Below are 11,782 nucleotides of genomic sequence, written 5' to 3'. Positions count from 1 at the left end.
AGTAACATTCTGTATCTGTCTATAAGATCTGGTTGGTTGATTGTGTTGCTTAAGGCTTCTCTGCCCTTATCTTTAATCTCATTTTTCTATCACTATGAGAGGAGAGTATTGAAGTCTCCAACAATTATTAAAGAACTGTCTATTTCTCCCTTCAATTTGGTCAGTCATTGCTACAGATATTTTGATGATCTGTTGTAGATACATGTCTCTGTCACAGTTCTTCAGAGAGGCAGCACCAATAGCATATAAACAGATGAGAGGGGATGGATTCAGGGGAGTGGCTCACAGCAATTCAGAAACTTAGGAGACCCACGATAGTCTTCTGCAGGCTGGTGAGCCAGGAAAGTGGGTTACAAGGACCAGTCATCCTCTGAATCAGGGAAGCTGATGGTGTGACTCTCAGGGGCTGGTGTCCAAAAGCCAGAGAACCTGGAATTCTGATGTTCACAGGGTTCTCTCTCTTGAAGAGAGAAAACAAGAAACCACCCTTCCTCCACCAATGAAATAGTGTCCACACATTGAGGGCAGGTCTCTCCAGTCTCCTCTAAAAAACCTCACAGACACACACAGAAATAATGCTTCTCCAGCTCTCCAGAACCCTTAATTTGGCTAGGTTGACACCTAAAATTAACCATCACACTATATAAAATCATTACATTGTCTTACTTTATTGAACCTTTTATTAAGGTATAATATCTTCCTTTGTCTCTTGTTATAATTTTACAATTTAAAGTCTATTTTATCTGACATTAAGGTAACCATTCCTACTCTTTATTATTGCACAAAATATGTTTTTTATCATTTGACTTTCAATATATTTGTATCTTTACATCTAAAGTGAGATTCTTATACATGTATGTTTTCATCCATTCTGCTAATCTCTGTTCTTTTGCTTGGAGAATTTAATCCATTTACATTTAAAGTAGTTGCCAGTAGGGAAGGATTTCCTTTTGTAATTTTCATGTTTTTTTAAGTTTTTTTTTTTTTTTTTTTTTTTAGTAAACTTTATTTTGTAGAAAGTTTTTACAGTTGACAGGAAGCCCTTCAATTACTGTTGGTGATGAATGCCATGAAAGTGGAAATTTCTCATTTCTTATTTACTTATTTTGGAAGCATTGGGGTTTGAACTCACTGCCTCATGCTTTCGAGGCAGGTACTCTACCACCTGAGCCACTCTGCCAGCTGTTTTTTTTTTTTAAGTCTTTTAGCTTTTTTGTTGTTGTTGTTGTTCCTCATTTCTTGCCTTACTGTCTTCTTTTGTATTTAGTTGATTTTTTTTTAGTGAAATATTTAAATTTCTTTCTCATTTTCCTTTCATGTATATTGTATAGATATTTTCTTGGTGGTTGCCAGGGGATTACATTTAACATCCTAAAGTTATAACCCTAAATTTAAATCAGCTAACTTCAATAATGTCCAAAAACTGTTCTTTTAGAACTCTGACCATACCCTGTTCAGTTGTTGATGTTACAAAATTACATCTTTAAACATTATGTGCCCAAAAACATAAAGTAATAAGTCTTTTTTTTTGTGGCGGCACTGGGGTTTGAACTCAGGGCCTCATGCTTGCTAGGCAGATGCTCTCACTGCTTGAGCCACTCTGCCAGCACTTTTTTAATGTTGAATATTTTCTAGATATGGTCTCTCAAACTATTTGCCTGGGGCTGACTTCTAACTGCAATCCTCCTGATCTCTGCCTCCTGAGAAGCTAGGATTACAGGTGTGAGCCACCAGCACCCAGCATAAGAAGTCTTTTATTTTATTTTATTTTATTTTATTATTGTTTTTAATTTTTGGTAGTCCTGGAGTTTTGTACTCAGGGCCTCTACCACTTGAGCTACACCCCCTTTTAAATGTGTTTCTTACCTCATGTAGAAAACAAAAGCTGCATTTACAAACCATTGTTACAATAATACTGACTGGCCCTGTATTTATCTTCATTGGTATCTTTAAAAATATTTTTTTTAAATCTTGTGGTACTGGGGATTGAACTCAGGTCTTTGTGCTTGTGAGGCAGATGCTCTGCTACTTGAGCCACACTTCACACTTTCTGCTCTGATTATTATGGAGATAAGGTCTCACTTTGTGCCCAGGCCAGCCTGGATGGCAATCCTATTTTACACTTCCCACTGTTGCTGAGATGACAGGCATGCACCACTGCTTTTGTGTAACCTGTGAGAGGACACGCATTTCCATTTCTATGGGGTGTGTATACCTGCAAATAGAACTTTTTGACAAACTGCCAACCTGCCTTCCACAGTGGCCCCACCATCTCACATTACTACTGGGTGGGAGGTGTTAAGTAAGATGGGGTCTTGTGAACTCCCTTCCTGAGTTGGCCTTGAGCCATGATCCTCCTGTCTTCCCAAGTAGCTAGGATTATAGGTGTGCAGCATTGGCCCCTGGCTTTATTGGTATATCTTTTTCTTCATATGGCTTTGAGTTACTTTCCAGTATCCTTTTGGAGATTGAACCCAGGGCCTCACAGAACCAAGCAAGTGCTCTACCACTGAGCTTCACCCCAGCCCTTACCTCAAGCAGAGCAGATCCAGTGGTTAAGGAACTCCCTCAGCTTTTATTTATTTGGGAATGTCTTAATTTCTCCCTCACTTTTAAAGGGCAATTTTGCCAGATATAGGATTCTTACTGGCAGTTTTTTTCTTTTAGCATTTTGAATATATTGGTCCCTGGCTTTCTGCCCTGCAAAGTTTTTAATGAGAAATCTGCTGGTGAACTTATTGAATAGCCCTTGTATGTGATGAGTTTGTTGTTGTTGTTCTTTTCTTTTCTTTTGTGTGTGTGTGTGTGTTACTGAGATTTGAACTAAGGGTCTATACCTTGAGCCACTCCACCAGCCCTTTTTTCATGGAGGTTTTTTTTGAGATAGGGTCTCCCAAACTATTTGTGTGGACGATCTCTGCCTCTTGAGTACCTAGGGTTACAGGTGTGAGCCACTGATACCTGGTGAGTCTCTTCTTTCTTTCTTTTTACAGTCCACAGTCTAATTTTTTGACATCCATCATAGGGAGTAGGTTCCAGCAGCTCAGGCTCCTTTCTGTTGGTTCTCACAAAGTGTGCTTCTCCGGATGGAGCAGGCTGGTGCTTCAGTCAAACCAGTTTTTTTCTGATCATTTTCCTTCACTCGTTTCAGAAGTCATCTCAGCTCTTAGAGTGTTTACTATGCTAAATACCCACATGAATTCTCTTGGCAAGACTCTTGCCCTTAACTTGGTTGTTCACGACAATGCCAACAGCATGCTGGGTAATACTGCAGACTCTTCCAGTTCTGCCGCGGTAACATTGGGGGCATTCCTTTTTGAACAGTACCTACAACCTTGATATCTACAATATCACTCTTCTTGTAGATTCACATGTATGTAGCCAAAGGAACAACTCCACGTTTCCTAAAAGGCCTAGAAAACCTGTGTCAGGTTCCTCTCCTCTTTCCCTTTGTGTTCGTCATTTTGGTGCATTACTGGAAGATGGTGGTTTCGGCCAAAAAAAAAAAAAAGGGAATCTCTTCTTTCTTGCTGCTGTCAAGATTCTTTCTGCTATCTTTGGCTAGAAATTTGGATTACAGGGCTGGTGGAGAAGAAGAAAGATGGATTGCAGTATATCTTTGTATAATACAGATTCTTTCTCTCACTGGAGATCCTTATGCATGCTAGGTAAGCACCCTACTGCTGAGCTACACCCTCAGTCCTGTGTGGGTCTCTTTAAATCATCTTAACTGATGTTCATTGATCTTCTTAACTGTTTATATTCTAGTCTTTTATCAAACTTGACAATTTTTTTTTGTTCATTTCTTTTTGGTTTTTGGCAATAGTGGGGTTTGAAGTCAGGGCTTTATGCTTGCTAGAGAGGTACCCTACCACTTGAGTCACTCTGCCAGTCCTTTTTGGTGTTGAGTGTTTTTGAGATAGGGTCTTGTGAACTATTTGCCCAAGCTGGCTTTGACTGAGATCCTCCTGATCTCTGCTCCCAGGTGGCTAGGATCACAGGCATGAGCCACCAGCACCCAGCTAAACTTGACAAGTTTTCAGCCATTATTTTTCAGATATTCTTTCTGTCCTTGTGGAACTCCCATGAGGTGTATGTTGATCCACTTGCTGGTGTCTTCATGCCCCTGAGGCCCTGTTGACTCTTCTTAGTCTTTTTTTCAGTACTGGGGATTGAACCCAGGCATGTTAGGCAAATGCTCAAGCATTTGAGTCACACCCATTCCCTGAAATATTTTTCTCCTGGGGCTTCAGACTCAATCATTTCCATCGCCCTATTTTCAAGTTCTCTGATTCTTCTTCCTGTTTAGATCAGCCTTCAGATACTTCTAGTACATTTTCATTTCAGTGACCCTCTTGCCTCACCTCCTGAGTGCTGGACTATAGGTGCAGGGTGGGTTGAATGTCTTCAGTGTCTGCATCCCTAAAAGGAAAAAAATAAATAAAAGGAGGGGGAGGGGCTGGCCTTTAAATCCTCTAGCTTGCAACAAGGGAGGCACAGCAGCAATGGCTGCTGTCCTCACTGCCTGTGCCTCTGTGGTGGTCTGTACAGACTTCAACATCGTAGGGTAAGGCACTGGCTGTTCATCCAGCTCCTGCAAGCTGCCCCAGCACCAAGGTCCTGTCAACAGCACTCTCCCAGCAGTGTCTTCCCTTGGAAGGAAGCTGCAAGCCTCCCACAGACTCCAGAGTTCCAAAGTGGTGACATCACAAGATTCCATTAGCCTTATCTGTGGGGGAGATACACTCCCAGAGCTTCCTCCTCTACTGTCTTCCTTGACTTATTTATTTATTTATTTTGTAAGGAAAACGTTTTTACTTTTTAATGAAGTTCAGCTTACAGTTGTTTCTTTCAGCATGTTTTCAGCAGTTATCCATATGCTGTACTTCATTCCTTTTCTATAGCTAAATAATATTCCATTGTCCAAATACACTACATTTTGTTTAACCATTCAATTGCTGGATGTTAAGTTGTCTCTACCTTGTAGCTACTATGAATAACACAATGAAGCTTGTGAGTGGACGTGTATTTCCATTTCTATGGGGTGGGTGTACCTGCAAGAAGAGCTACTGGGCTACAAGTTTCTGATGAGCCGCCGGCTTGCCTTCTCCAGTGGCATGGCTGGGTTCTGGTGTCATGTCCTCGGTCCCAGCTGCCTGCCTTGTGTGTGCGTGTGTGTGCACCCACGTGCCAGGGACAACTCGGGGCCTTGTGGATGCTGAGCTCCGCCCGTATGTCTTTTTGATCTCATTTGACCTAGCAGGTGTGAAGTGATCTCTTTGTGGTTTTCTTGGCGTTTCCTGATGACTAATGACAGGGAGCAATGTTTGATGTGTTTATTTGGATATCTTCTTTGAAGAAATGTCCATGCGGGTCCTCTGCTGTTTTGAAACAGTATTTTATTATTCTTCATGTTATTTTTGCTGTTAGGGATTGAAAAGACTTTATTTTTCAGGGCAGTTTTACATTCACAACAAAATTAGTGGAAAGTACACAGATTTCCCATATATACCTCCCCTCCCCCATCTTTCCTAATGTGCAACAGGGATTCATCAAACTCTTGCTTGTCTATCACGGGTGGGCAGTATTGCCTTCCCTTCCTTCCTTCTTTCCTTCCTTGGTGCTGGGGATTGAACCCAGGGCCTCATGCATGCTAGGCACCTGCTGTTCCCCAGCCTGGGCAGGAATTGTACCAGTCTCTTCACTCCAAGATTAAGCTGATGGAGTTCCTCCTCCACGGTAGGGGAAAGCGGAAGAACAAATGTCTAGTCACCCACTGGCTCTTGAAGCTTTCACCCAAACCTAATACCTGCCACTTCCATTCACACTTCAGCAGCAAAGCAAGTCACTCAGCCATACCTAACTTCAAGGGGACATGGAATTTTCCCTTGAGCCTAGAAGGAGAGGATCTGAATATTTGTAAACACCACTAGTGACTCACAGGAATTAAACAAGGTTCTTTCATGCAGCACTTGTCAGAGCCTTTTCTATGCCACCATTTACTATTTCTCTCTGGAGGAAGTGGGATGCAGCAGATGGAGTCATTTAAACTTGGCTAGGAAACCCTGTTCTGTACAATCCCCTTCTAGAGGACAGGTTGGCAAACTTTTTGGAAAGGGCCAAAAAATAAATATTTTAGGTTTTTCGGACCATACACATCAGCTCCTTGATCTTAACTCTGTTATTGAGTGCAAACGCAAATGAAGGGTTGTGGGTCTATCCCAATAAAATTTTATTTATGGATGCTGAAATTTAAATTTTATACAGTTTTCCTGTCACAAAATAGCATTCTTATTTTTTTCAGCTATTTAAAGAATGTAGCCAGTGGCTCATACCTGTAATCCTAGCTACTTGGGAGGCAGAGATCAGGAGGATCTCGGTTCAAAGCCAGCTCAAGCAGATAGTTTGAGAGACCCTATCTGGAAAATATCCAACACAAAAGAGGCTGGAGGAGTAATTCAAGTGGTAGAGTGCCTGCCTAGCAAGCATGAGGACTTAAGTTCAAACCCCAGTACCACCAAAAGAAAGGAAGAAAGAAATAAGGAAGGAAGGGAGGAAGGAAGGAAGGAAGGAAGGAAGGAAGGAATCATTGTTAGCTTGTGGACTGTACAATGCCAGGCGGTAGCTTGCTCACCTTGCCCTAGAGGACAAAGCCCCATGCCTTCACCTGGTGCCCAGGTCCCTTCCTCCTCCTCAGCCTTATCTGCTACCTCATCTGCACACAGAGCCTGAACCAGTGCCAGAGTGGATATCTTTCCAGGGACAAATCACGTTCTTTCATTCCCTGGGGCCTTTGCACGGGCTGTTTCCCCTCAGGGAATGTCTTTCCAACTCTCTCCACTTGGGAACTCTGGCCTCTCCTGACCCAGGTGGAGTCAGCTCCCATCCCTGTTGGTTCCCTACACCTCCTCATACTCCGAGGTTGCCTTGCCACACTTAATCCAGAGTTTTTATAGATGTGCTTGCTTCCCAACTGTGCTGTGAGCTTCTGGAGGGTGGGGCCCCCAGGCCTGCTATGGTTTGAATGTTGGAAACTTGATGCTCTGTGTGACAGCATTGGGAGGCGTGGCCTGAGGAGTGGCGCTGCTGTTGTGAGAGTGACTTCATGGTGGCAGGAGTAGGCTAGTTATCAAAAGGTGAGTCCAGGTCCCTTTCTCTCTTCCCTCCCCCACCCCAGCCCCGCTGCCCCCACTTGCCCTTTCATCTTCCACCATGGGATGACACAATAACAAGGAGGCCCCTGATCTGGGTCTTCAAAACTGTGAGAAATTACTTTCTGTTCTTTATAAATCACTCAGTCTTGGGTGTTCCACTACAGCAGCAAAAATGGATTCCTACAAGCCAAGGGTGAGGCCTGGCATGGAATAAACCCTGCTGAAGAGCACAGGGAATGGCAATGGGGAGCAGGGGGAATGCAGCCTGGGCGCCGGCATGATTTGGAAACACTGGAGGGCCCTGACCTACCTGGGCTGGAGGTGACAAGATACACTTGTGGGTGCAGGGTGCTGCTAGGGCAGCTGCCTCTGAGCAGTTGAGCAGCCAGGAGCCACAGGGGCTCTTGAGCAGCATTGTGACTTAGTGGAGGTGATGTTTTCAGGGGAGGGCCCTTGGAGTGACCCAGCTCCCATCTCTTGTCCTGGCCATGTCTAGCCCCTTCCATCGATTCTCACCTTCACTCTGGGAGAGCTTCAGCCTGGCCCTCCCCAGAACGCCCAGATGCCCAACATGAGGGGCGTTGGTGCAGCTCACCCCTCCTTTTTGGCATCTCACACAGGCTTGGGGAACTGGAGAATGTCGTCGTGAAAGTAGTTTTAAATATTTGCCTTCTCAGCAAGAAGAGGCCTGAGAGAACACTCGGTCCTCCGTCTGAGGGGCACTAACAAAAATCACAAGCTGTGTGAGTGGCAGGAGCTGGGAGCTAGGGGGTGGCTGGAGGGAAGCCCCAGTTGCGGGTCACAGATTGGAACAGCAAGACCTAGACTCTGTCCCTGGTCCCCAGTGTCCTAGTCAGGAAGGACTCTGAGAGATTGATGGTGCCAGGCACTTCTCTGGGCTCTGGAGGACAGATAGACAGAATCCCTGTCCTGGGGGGCATGGGGTTCTGTCCTCAGCACTGGGATTGTGAATCCAGGTATCATTCGTGCTAAGCAGGTACTCTACCACTTGAGCCATACTCTAGCCTATGCCGCCTTGTTGTTGTCCAGCTCTGTGCCCGAGCAAGTCACAGTCCAGTTTGACATTCTCCTGCACCATAGGTCTGTCACATAGTGTGAGCTAAAGGGTGAGCAGTCCTCTTCCCACAGGACAGTGCAGGAGTTCCCGCAGGGTGGAGTCAGCTTCCTCAGGTTGCTGAAGTCACTGACCACTCATCCTTCTCCCTGACATTGGGCTGTCAGGATCTGGTTGCCACAGTCCCTTCTCCTGCTGTCTGTGTCCCTTTATTTTCATGGGTGGAGGTGGGGCAAGAATGGAAGGTATGACAGGGCTCCATCTCCATCTTTCCATTCCTTCAGGGATTTCTAAGATTTCCTTCTCTCCCCTCTTCTTTCCTCAGAGGAGCAGGGAGAGCAGAAGAGGGGCACCCCTATGGTGGAAAGGGCTAAAACACAGGGTGCTTGTAAAGGGGTGGGAGGTTGCCCACCTAAGGGCCTGGCTCCCTCCTTCCGTCCCTCCCCCCCAAACAAGTGGCACCCATCCAGAGCCATATAAGTGTCCCAGGTCCATGGGGTGCAGACATGGCAGGACACTAGCAAGGCAGAAACTAGGGCCACATCTGGGGAGAAGGTGTGAGGGTGTCAGGCCTCTCCTTCACTGCACTACTCCTGTACCCTAAGAGGTGCGCCCCAGAGGGAGGACCTGGAAACCCATTCTCCTCTAGCCCAGGCACCATCTGTGTGGGACAGACCAGCCCTCTGTGGGGTGGGGTCCAGTGAGGGACCAAAAGCAAACCAGAACCAAGAGTCCCTTGCAGACTTGAGATAAGACTGAGTAGGTGGAGCAGTGGGGAAGGGTTCAGGAGGAGGCAAGGCGTGTGGGTGATGAGGCAGAAGAGAAACCCAGGGAAAGGTGTTCTGGGTGGAGGAAAAACATGTTCCAGGCAGGTGTGGGACACGAAGTGGAGACTGGAAGTGGAGGTCCGAGGTAGAGTGGATCAGCTGCGGGGATGCAGAGGGGAGGGGGAGCTTCTCTCCAGTGCAGCAGGAAGCTGGGAGGACATGATCCAGTGTGCTTTCAGAGGCGATCTCTGGCTATCCTGTGAAGAGGATGGCTCTTTGGAAGGTTGTCCAGGAGTCCAAAGTGGGAGGGGAGGGGTCATCCCAGTGTCCATTGTGCCCTGGGGAAGGGCACGTGTCTCTCCTGAACCCAGGCACCTGCGTGGCTTTCTGAGGACTGGCTGTGAGCAGGTCTCACCTCATCCCAGTCCACACCAGGGCTGTGATCTCTACTGTCTCTCTGAGGGGGTTAGCCACCTTGTCTTTTTTGATCCAGTACAGCAGGGGGAGGAAGGAGGGTTGTCACTTTGCCGACAAGGGGCGGGTCCTCAGACAGGAAGCTGCACGTTGGAAGGCAGTTTCTGGATGAAAAGAGAACAGCCCTCTGAGGGTCTGTGAGTCTGGGTGCGGCAGGAGGCTGTTGGGGCTGCCATCTGCCTGCCCAGGGTAACTGGGAAGCCTGGCATTTATTTCCCTGGCGACACGTTCATGCTTTTACTCCGGTCCTATGCCATGTCCCTGGTATTCCTGGACAAAGCCAGCAAGGGTGAGACTCCGTGTGAGACTGTGTGCTGAGCCCCAGGGAGCTTAGTTTCAGAGGGGGAGAAAGACCACTCAGCAGCATTTGGAGCCAGAACAGGGGACAACACTGGCACAGGTTGCTGAGGTGGTCAGCAGGCTGGAAGGGCTCCCTGCAGGAGGTGACCTGTGAGCTGAGCCATGAAGGATGAATGGGCACAATCTGGGCATGTAGCTGGTGGGAGCAGTCCCCGCACCACCTGGAACCCCAAGGGAGAGTGGACTTGCACTTCTCCTGGTGCGGAGACTCCCTCCAGCCACTTTTGAGGCCTGGGACTGGGTCCTGTCCTACTTATTCTCCCAGGTGCCTGTAGCCTCTTGAGGGAGTCACCTGGGAAGCCTGACATACATGGAACCCAGGCCTGCTGCCATCTCCCCAATCTCTAGGAGGCTTCTTAGAGGGAGTCAAAACAGCTCGGGAGGTTGGGCATGGTGGAGCACATTTGTAATCCCAGTGCTTGGGAGGTGGAGAGAGGAAGAACAAGAGTTCAAGGTCAGCCTGGGCTACATAGTGAGATCTTGTCTCAAAAAAAAAAAAAGGTTCCTGGGGGCACTGGAATAAAGAGTGGGGTGGACTGGGCAGGGCCTGACACTTCCTCTCCAAAACCTTATTCTGATGATCACCCCCACCCAAGCCTCCATTGCTCATTGTATACGGAAGGTCTCAATGTTGGAGCTGACATAACCTATGGGATGAGGACGCCTCAGGGTGGCCCTCATGTGGGAGAAGTGCTCACCTGGCATGCTGGCATGTCAGAGCTCCGGCGGGCACCTTGAGCAGGTGGGTGTGGAGATCATCAGGCCCACAGGAAGCCTCTCCACCCTAACAGCACCCACCTCACCCAGGCAAGTGAGGAAAACAAGCTAAATAAAATCCACAGAAACTCAAAGTCTGTGGCCTGTGTGGGATGTATTCTTCTGTGCGCCTCTTCTACCTTCTTGTTACATATGTAGTCATCTCAACTTTCTTTCTTTTCTTCTTTCTCTCCTTCCTTCCTTCTTCTCTCTGTCCCTTACTTCCTCTCCCTTCCTCTCTCTCCCTCTCTCCCTCCCTCTCTTCTTTCTTTTTTTTTAATGAGACAGGATACTCTATCCAGCACAGGCTGGCCTCAAATTCTACTCTTGCCTCTACCTCCTGAGTGCTGGTATTACAGGCATGTGCCATCATGTGCAGCCTCATCTCTATTTCTTAAACAACTTTATTGGGATATGATTCACAAACTATATGATTCATTCAAAGTGTAAAATTCAGTGGGTTTTTTTTTTTTTTTTTTTTAGTATAGTCCCAGAGTTGTGCAACCATCACTACAATCAATGTCAGGATATTTCATCACCTTAAAAAGAAATTGTAGGGGGCCAGGTGCAGTGGCTCAGCTTGTAATCCTAGGTACTTAGGGAGTGGAGATATGAGGCCAGCTGAGCAAAAAGCTCAGAGACCCCCATCTTAATAATAAAAGCTGGGTGTGGTGGTGTGCGCCTGTCATCCCAGCTACTTGGGAAGTGTAAATAGGAGGAACATGGTCCAGGCTGGCCTGGCACAAATGTGAGATCTTAATCTCAAAAATAATTAAAGCAAAATGGATTAGGGTAGTGGCTCCAGTGGTAGAGCACCTGCCTAGCCAAGAGCAAATGACTACCACAAAAAAAAAAAAAAAAAAGAAAAGAGAAGAAAGAAAGACAAAGTAAAAGAAAAAAAAGGAGAACAAGAAATCTTAAGTGCAGGGGTGTGAGAGCTTCCTAGCATGCATGAGGCCCTAGGTGCCATCCTGTTAGCAGTCACTTCCCATTCCTCTCCCCCCATCCCCTGGCAACCATCAGCCTCCTTCCTTTCTCTACATGTTTGTCTATTCTGGACATTTCATAAAAATGGAGTCATAAAATCTGGGGTCTTTTGTGCCTGGCTTCTTTCATTTAGCATAACGTTCTTGGGTTCACCCAGTGGTGGAGCATGTACCAGACTTCCCTCCTTCCTATGGCTGAATCACATTCCA

General features: G+C 46.6%; 1 pseudogene; it reads right to left on the bottom strand.

Moving 5' to 3' along the window:
* Positions 1-350: 350 nt before the first annotated feature.
* On the bottom strand, positions 351-3,463 carry LOC109688811 (large ribosomal subunit protein eL21-like; annotated as a pseudogene).
* Between the last annotated feature and the right edge of the window lie 8,319 nt (positions 3,464-11,782).

This window comes from Castor canadensis, chromosome 3, assembly GCF_047511655.1.
Source record: "Castor canadensis chromosome 3, mCasCan1.hap1v2, whole genome shotgun sequence".
Lineage (NCBI taxonomy): Eukaryota > Metazoa > Chordata > Mammalia > Rodentia > Castoridae > Castor > Castor canadensis.
Note: the sequence above shows the minus strand (reverse complement) of the source record. Positions and strands in the feature narration are given on the sequence as shown.